The sequence below is a fragment of the Miniopterus schreibersii genome, assembly GCF_964146895.1.
Source record: "Miniopterus schreibersii genome assembly, chromosome: 9".
NCBI lineage: Eukaryota > Metazoa > Chordata > Mammalia > Chiroptera > Miniopteridae > Miniopterus > Miniopterus schreibersii.
In genome coordinates, this window is record NC_138118.1 from 22,350,347 (window position 1) to 22,359,386 (window position 9,040).

Genomic DNA, 9,040 nt, shown 5'->3' on the forward strand with positions numbered 1-9,040 from the left:
ATGATCCTTAACCTCAGGTTAGTAAAGGCATCCTGTAAGTATTAACTTGTTCCAACCTGTAGAGTTACACATTAAAGATAATACTTCAATTTCAGGTGCTAGGAAAATTCAGAGAAATATGCATCATAATAATATAAAAAGAGTCGATGAATCCGAGAGACTAAAAGGAAAAGACTTGGGGTAGGAGAGAGAGAGGAGAAAGAGAGACTACACAGTGTCTAGGATAACCAAAATTCTGTTTGGCCTGAAGTCTGAAGGCTATGCTTCTCAAAGCAAACAGTGAGTCCGTGTGCCCACAGAAAAAACAAGAGAGGGCAGCCTGAGAGCTTGACGGAGAACAGGACACGGGTTAAACTGAGGGCAGGGGGAAGACTTGAGGAAAGTCAGACAAGAAAAACCCATGCTAAGGAGGACTGCGATTAGAAACCCAGTTAGAAGCACTGCAACCTAAGAATGGCTACTCTGAGTTAGACCATGCGAACCAGCAGCCCACTTTTTTTATGCCATCATTGACCTGAAACATGTGCATTCTTTGCCTTTTTTGGTTTTATTACACTCTTTTAAATGTGCAGCAACAAAATGTGCAAAAAGAAAAAGTAGAAATTAAATTCCATGAGGACATAAACAATGGTTTTATAAAGAGATGGAATAAAGGTTCCAGTTTGTTTCCAAAAGTGTTTGCTTTATCTCAGATGAGAAGAGAAGCAGAGTTAGGATGTAGGATGTTAATCAAGTGCAGACGGTGACTAGTGATGACAGGAACTACCAAGGTTTAGAGCCAACCACTTGCGATGCTATATAATAAACCACCATTTTGAGCACTGTTCTACACTGGATATTATATTAAAGATTTTTCATGTACTATCAAATCTTCCCCCAAGTAATTTTATCTTCATTTTACAGATTTGAAAACTAAACTACAAATCAGCTAGAGCAGTAAGTGAAGTGTAAGTTCCAATGCAGTCTGTCTTACTCTAATATCTACTTGAATTAGCTACATTAGATTGGTAAGCAAAATAGGGACTGAATAAAAATCACGTGTCTGTATGAGAGTCACAAAGGTTCAAAGTCTGACTAGTTGACAGCAGTTCCTAAACTTCTCTCTTTCCAGAGACCTTCCCCTTCTCACCGGTCTCTTCCTACCACCCACCTTGCCCAAGGCAAGCAACCCATTGACCTTTTAATAATAAATTAAATTTTCTCCCTCGATTTGAACTAAAAGACAAAATCTGTCATTTGTTGGGAATGCGTACTTGAGCTGAAACATCTTTGGCATCTGGAGGTCATAACAGCTACAGACAAGATGAGCACCTCAGAGACACAGCCTGAAATGCAGGAAAACGCCGGGAAGGTGACTGAAAGAGAAGAGGGGAAAGGGAATTTAATGGCCCCTGAAAGTCAGAATATGTCCTCAGGTCTAGACTTCCTAGTTCCCATCTAAGAAGTGTCCTAAACACTTAGCTCTACCTTCTTCCTTTGGGTATTCTGGAATTCCCCAGGTCCAGAAATTAATTGTTAAATAAATGGAGACATAGGCTCTATTCATTTATTGGAAGATTCAATGGTGTAAAGATTTCAGATCATCCCAAATTGATTTATAGATTTAGTATAATCCCAATAAAAAGCTCAACAGTGTTAGTTAGTTAGTTAGTTAGTTAGTTAGTTAGTTAGTTAGTTAGCTGTTTATGGAAATAGATGTTAGTTCTAAAACATATATGAAATTCAGTGGAACTCTCCTAAATGGAATTAATGCTCTTATTATAAACGAGACCCCAAAGAACTCCTTTGCCATTCCCATCATGTGAGGACCCAGCAAGATGAGAGCCATCTATGGAAGTATGATGTAGGCTTTCACCAGACACTGAATCGAACAGCACCTTGATCTTGGACTTCCCCACCTTCAGAACTGTAAAAAATGTATATTTCTGTTATGTATAAGCCACTTGGTTTATGGTATTCTGTTATTGCAGCCCAAGGAGACTAATACAAGAGTAGAGCAAAAATGGCAGTCTTTTTAATAAATATTGCTGAGTTAACTGCACAATATGGTGCACGTGGTATAAAAAGGATCATGACCCTACCTCACACTACACTCAAAAATCAGTCCCAGCCCTACCTGGTTTTGCTCAGTGGTTAGAGCACTGGCCTGTGGACTGAAAGGTCCTGAGTTCAATTCTGGCCAAGGGCACATGCCTCGGTTGCAGGCTCGATCCCCTGCCCTGGTTGGGGTGTGTGCAGGAATCAACGAACTGATGTGTCTCTATCACATCGATGTTTCTCTCTCTCTCTCTCTCCCTCTCCCTCCCTCCCTTCCACTCTCTCTGAAAAGCAATGGAAAAAAATATCCTCGGGTGATGGATTAAAACAAAATCAACTCCAGTATATTATAAATGTGAAAGATAAAACAAAAATCACCTAAGATACACATAGGAGATATCCTGTGTCTTTAAAGTAGACACAGATATCTCAAACAGGTCAAAAAAAGCACTGGCTTAACAGGAAATGGATAAAACGCTTCAACAGATTCTTTACAAAAGGAGGTAACTAAATGTCCCCAAACATGAGAAGGTGCAGGATGTTATTATCTGTTAGAGAAAAGCAAATTAAAATCAGAGTGAAATACTGCTGCACACCACCAGAATAGCTGAAAATGAAACGCACACAAACACGATCTGGCAACTCCAGGTGTTGGCAAGGCTTGTGGAAAACTGGGATTCTCTTTTATATTACTAAGGAAAGAGAAAATTTGGTCAGACACTTGAATATTTTGCAGTATCTTCTAAAGTTATACATATGTTTAATACAGCAATTATATATATCCAACAAAAAATACACCAAAGTAATTGTCGATGTTCTGCTTGAATGGACCTTCTATGGAGCAAAATGATTCTTGTGCAACAACCATAGGGAAGATGAAGTCCACATGGCAAAATTTCCACTTAACTATTTCTTCTGCTCTGTTTAACATGTTTTCTGATACTACTGGGCCCTTTGTTTCAGTCCAGTATAGTGATTAAGGCAGTGATTAAGAATAAAGGCCCTGGAGTCCCATGGCCCAGGTTCAAATCCCAGATCTACCAGTTACCAGCTGAGTCGTTCTGCATCTGCCAAGCAAAGACAGCAGGTCCTTCACTATGTATAGTATCCTACACACTCACGGGTTGCTTGAAGATTTAATTAGTAAGTGCACTTAAAACTATTCCTAGCAGAAATATAAGATTAAGTTGGCATGTATTTCATTTCTGTTTTACTAAGCACTAGTCTTTTTCTCTTTAAAGCAATAGTTATCCATCAGTGGAAAAAAAAATCAAAGTTCATGGCCTACTTGTAGAAATGAACAAATTACAAGTTAAGGCTAATTAAGGCCTTTGAATCAACAATGCCTAAAAAAAAAAAATAACTGGAAAAACACATAAAGTGTAATTGAGGGTTTTTTTTTTTTAAGATAATAAATGCAAGAATTGTTACCATTAACATGTTTGCCATATAAAAGATAATGTTTGGATTGCAGAAAAGATATTCTCAACTGAATGACCTCTGCTTAATTATTAACTGGGAAACCAAGCAGGATTTGAATCAATACTTTTTTTTTTTACAGGAAATTGTAAGGTCTAGAGGCCCAACTATTTGGAGCTCATCATATGGTGAGCATTCTGTGTACCCTTAAACGTAGTGGCAGCCTTACAACTGTTGTTAAGACTTCACCAGCACCCGGCTCCTGAGGCACTGAGAAACATTTTTAGTCATCGATATGAGAGAGAATGATAATACGCTTAGTATTTCTTTTCTGCCTGGAGTTATCTTCCTCCTTCATTTCTATGTTCAACGTCACCTCAGTTCTCAGGGACCACAATGTAAAAAGAGGATACCACCCCCTTCCCTGAACTCTATCCCATCTTTCAGCTTCACTTTTATTTATAGCTCTTATAATCTCTAGATACGTTTTAAATTTATTTATAAGTGTCGAGAATTTGTTTCATTCACTGCCCAGTGCTTGGCAAATAGTTGGTGCTAAATAAATAAATATCTGTTAAATAAATGAATAAATCTTTCTATACATTTAAATATATAACTATGACATATATGGCAATCTTCCCTTTGCACAGTAGCAGAAACCATAAAAATGACTTTCCAAGACGAAACCATGAAAAGCAACCTTAATCTCTGAGGAGAACTTTTTTCTGCGACCTTTGTTAAAACATTAGAAATTCTTGCCTGGCTGGCGTGGCTCAGTGGTTGAGCGTCGACCTATGATCCAGGAGATAGAGGCTCAGTTCCCGGTCAGGGCACATGCCCAGGTTGTGGGCTCATCCCCAGTAGGGGGCGTGCAGGAGGCAGCCGATCAATGACTCTCATCATTGATGTTTCTGTCTCTTTCTCTTCCTCTCCCTTCCTCTCTCTGAAATCAATAAAAAAATAAAAATAATTGCTAAAAACATTAGAAATTCTCTTATTATCCATTCTAACAGTATAGGTACATTAAAAATAGTAAAACTAATATTTAGCACACCATAATTTAAAATATTAGAAACACTGAAAATTAAAGTATTTTATTTCTTTTTTAAAAAGTATATTAAGAACAGTGTGTTTTTTTTCAACAGAGTCACCTCTTCTGGGACCTCTTCACCTTTTCGTTCCAAGCCCTTTCCTCATTAAGCTACTAAGCCACCTTCTCCAAGCTCTGGTTGCTTATCTAGAACTACAGCAAGTTTCAACATTCCCACCACAGCTATTTTTAGCTGTTTACATTTTATTTGAATCCTGCAGAGTTATTTGCACAGTGAAGTAAAAGTTCTTTCCTACTGCTCAGGTATTACCCATTTTATTTCCTGCCATAATGCTTTTATGTTTTTAATTGCATGCTTTGTGACACGTCTCTCCCCAAACTCAGCTAAAGTTACATGATCTCCAGTTGCAGCATCAACAGGCTGTCCTAAAGTCCATTTAAGAAAATCAGCTTTAAAAGTTAAAACACCTCCTTGGCCCATTGACTGGATTAATGAAGTTGTGTTTGGTGGTAAAAAGCAAATTTTCACATTTTCAAGTCCCCAAGAGAAACCTAGTGACAGTAGTAGTGCTTTAAAAGTTAAACTGCTTTGCCTACGTTTTCTCTCCACTGCTGGGAAACCAGCAGGCAACACAACCACATGTTGTGCTTTCTGTGTGTGAGCTGAGTAACAGGTGTACAGTGACCAATCACTGGCAGCTTTGAAAAAGGGGATGTGAAGGTCCCTGATCATGATTGGTGTCTGCTTTTTATGAAATGACTTGTGAACTGACGAGCTAGCAGCAAAGTATGTACTTTATAATTACTCAGTAAATATATTGTGGAAACTGAAACTTGAACTGTGTTGTTGAGAAACTGGTGTTATTTAATGGAGGTAACTGAAATTTGTGCACATGGAAATCATGCAAAGCAAGAACTACATATAGCAAAGTATGTTTCCAGAACCTGAATTTGTATTCTTCTGAAATTGACAGAGAAAAGCAACTTAATGGAGTATAGATGCAGAAAATATAACTAACCAAATGGTAACAGGGTAAAAGAAGAGAAAGAGGAAATGAGGGGGAAGAAGAAATTTACATCCTGCCTCAGTAAGAAACTGCAATTTGCTTAGATTGCGTTCTTAGCTAATTCAAGGAATTTATGGAGAGAGGAACCAGGAAGAATAGAGTGAGGCATCTGGTCCCAGCATCTGCCTGGAAGAGCAGTTTTAGCCCAAATGCGAAGATTTTGCTTGATTTCTATTTGAACGGACTTTGTCTCTAACTACTGCTTTCAGAAAAACATCCAGCAGGCTTGGGGAGTGAAGCCAGGAGGACCTCAAGCTCCAACTTCTCAGGAAAATAATCAGTATACCTGCCAGGCCTTGCTGCTATGAAATGGGACATCCCCACTGAAGCTGAGAACAGAAGCAAGACCCTGAGCAGGCTTACAACTTTTTATCAGGTAACAACAAATCTTACTTTGCCTTCAAAGGTGCACACACTGCCACTGAGTCCCACTCAACCCCGGCAAACCACCCCATTCCCACTCTACCAGGATCTCTCCTTATCAGCACTGTTTGTAAGCAAAGCTTTCCAGCCTCATATTAGGGTTTCTGAAACTCTGACCTTCTCTCCATTACTTCTGCCAACAAGAAGCCCTGGGCCCCCGAACTAGGCTGCATAGTGAGCTTTGCTCTCAGTTTTGGAGAAGGAAAGTTTTACCCCCTAGCCACTTCCAGCTCTAGACAGATCTGATGAAGCATTTCTTTCCCTTTCCCTAGAGAGAATATTCATCATCTGCCACTCCAGGGCACACTCACCCTTCTGTAGCTACTTTCCACTTCCAATCTTTCAGTTAGATGTCCTCACATATACCCGCTGATTTCTTATTTGGAATCTTTCATCACAAGCTGTAAAGTGTATTTAGCTCTTATTCCAGAACATGGAGTCAGTTATTCCCATTTGCCTTTCTTTGCCTTCATACATTTTCAGAATCCGATAGGCATTATCCACAGGCCCCTGGGAGGATGCAGCCCATTGAACCCTAACAACCAGAAATGTAGTGTTTTATAAGCCAAGTCAGGTTGTCAGCAGCGCTTACTGAATTTTATTTCTTACAAGGCTCATTTTTCTGAACCTAAAATTGAGTACTGTTTTTTTCTTGCCTGTAAATTTGGCCATAAGATTTCTGGTAGTAACCTTGAAATGAGGTATTGTTTTCTCCAACCAACTAAGTGACTGATAACTTTGATAACACAGTTGATTGAGAGTCGGTGTCTTCATTGTGAGAAGAATACAAAACTATCTTGTACATGAGACAATGAATGAGGTCTTCTTTAGAGGTGCCATGGTCAAGTTTCATCTATCACTGTAGTGTGCTTCACTCCTGGAGAGTAAAACATTGTCTAACGGGGAACCTAAAATCATGTAACTGGCAACAAAGGGTGGGGTAGAGAAATTGTGGAATTCTAAAGATGAGATGTCTTTTTTTTTTTTTTTTTTTAGAGGGAAGGAGGGAGAGAGAGGGGGAGAAATATTGATGTGAGAGAGACACATGGGTTGTTTGCCTCTTGTATGTGCCTGAACTGGAGATCATACCTACAAACCAGGCATGTGCACTGACCAGGAATCGAACCCACAACATTCTGGTTGCACAGGATTATGCTCCAACCAACTGAGCCACATTGGCAAGGAGTGAGATCTTTTTTATTTAGTAAAATACTACCAGTCAAAATGCAGAGGCGACCTCAAACAGTGGCTGCAACATCAGACTTCAAGACAAACAAACCGAGTCTCCCTCTTGAACTTAAGCAATGCAAAAACTAGCCACACAGTAACTGTAACAGAGGGGACTGTAACCCACCCCACCATTCTTTTGACATTGTTTCTGTAAATGCTGACTCTGGCTAATATGTAGCTTGTAGATTAACAGCATGTTTGTATAAGAATCCTAGGAACTAACTTCAGAAGGTACAGACTCTGACCTTCAGTCATCCCAGTTTCAGGAGATATGCTGACCCTCAACCTTAGAACCAGAATGATTCAGAACCAGGATGACTCACACCAGACCATCACTTGACCAGTTTCAAGATCCTTATCAGAATGGACTGTGCTGACCTGCACTTAGGGAACTTTTCAACCCCCTCCCTTTGATCTCTTTGTTCTGCTTTCCCTCTCTCTCCTTATAAAAAACTGTGCCTGCACTGAGATGTCAAGATGGGCTTTGCAACAAGAGTGCCCATCTTCTCAGGTGACTGGCATTTGAGTAAACTTCTTTCCTTTCACCAGCATCTGTTTCATGAGTTTGGCTTTCGTGTCAACAGGCAGTCAAACTCGGATTCCAGTTACATAACTTCTCAGGCTACAGTTCATCTTACGCCAGAGGTCTCATAAGTCTATAAGAAACTTCAAACTAAGTATGCAGCTACTCCAACTCCACCCCCAGGGACTGTGAATCAATTAGTTTGTGAATGTTTAGGAATCTGGAAGCTACTCTTATTTAAGTCCTGCCTTGGTCCACAGCAAAATGTGAAGATACTTCTAATGCCTAACAAAGGAGCATTTAGTGAACCTGTTTAAAGGTAAATTAGAAAGAGTGCTAAATGGCAAACTTCTTTTACAGGAGTTAGTTATTGGTTATATATGTTTCAGACTTGCTTTGATATAACATATAGCAGTGGTTCACTAATTTTATTGTCTATCAGATTTACCTGGAGAGCCTGTTAAAACACTGATTGTTGGCCCTTGACCCAGAGTTCTTACTTCACAGGTCTGGGATGAGCACTGGAAGTTTGCATTTCTAACAAGTTACCAAGAGTTACTGGTGCTGCTGATTTGTGTACACATTTTGACAGCCACTGATGTGTAAGACACGTCTCTATTGGCTTACCTGTTGACTCCATGGTAAAGACGGTTTAAAAAACCAAGAAACATGCTCAGCGGCTGAGCATCCACCTAGGATCCAGGAGATCGAAGTTCAATTCCCGGTCAGGGCACATGCCCAGGTTGGGGCTCGATCCCCAGTCAGAGGCGGGTAGGAGGCAGCTGATCAACGATGGCTCCCTCATCACTGATGTTTCATCTCTCTCTCTCTCCCTCTCCCTTCCTCTCTCTGAAATCAATAAAGATATATTTTAAAAAAACAACAAGAAGAAGTATACAATAGTAATTGAGTATTTAATAAAATATCCTGGTTCTCCTCTAAACATTTATGATATTATGATGAATCCAACAGACATTGACTACATCTTTTGATATAAAACCAGTAGATGGTTGAGAACTATCCCACTCCATACATGAAAACATGTGAGCAATTGGATCCTAACAGAGAAATGACAGGTAAAGGATTCCTTTCTATTCTGAAGGAAGGTATAATTTGAATGGTGGTTATTCACGCATCCCTTTGCTTAGGATATCACAACTTTTTCAAAACAGGGTAAAAGACAGACTTTTCCAAAATAAAAAGATAATGTGACATCAGAAAAGGAAAAATTTTTAAGTGGATGCTTCCAAAAGCCTTTCCGTGGAGCTTGCTGCTTGTAGAAATCCATTC

General features: G+C 39.5%; 1 long non-coding RNA gene across 1 annotated transcript; it reads left to right on the top strand.

Annotated features, from left to right (window-relative positions):
- The first annotated feature begins 5,335 nt into the window (after positions 1-5,335).
- On the top strand, positions 5,336-8,623 carry LOC308561538. Its single transcript, XR_013999523.1, has 3 exons — positions 5,336-5,595; positions 5,784-5,950; positions 8,258-8,623. It is a non-coding gene; the product is annotated as an uncharacterized lncRNA (long non-coding RNA).
- The last annotated feature ends 417 nt before the right edge of the window (positions 8,624-9,040 follow it).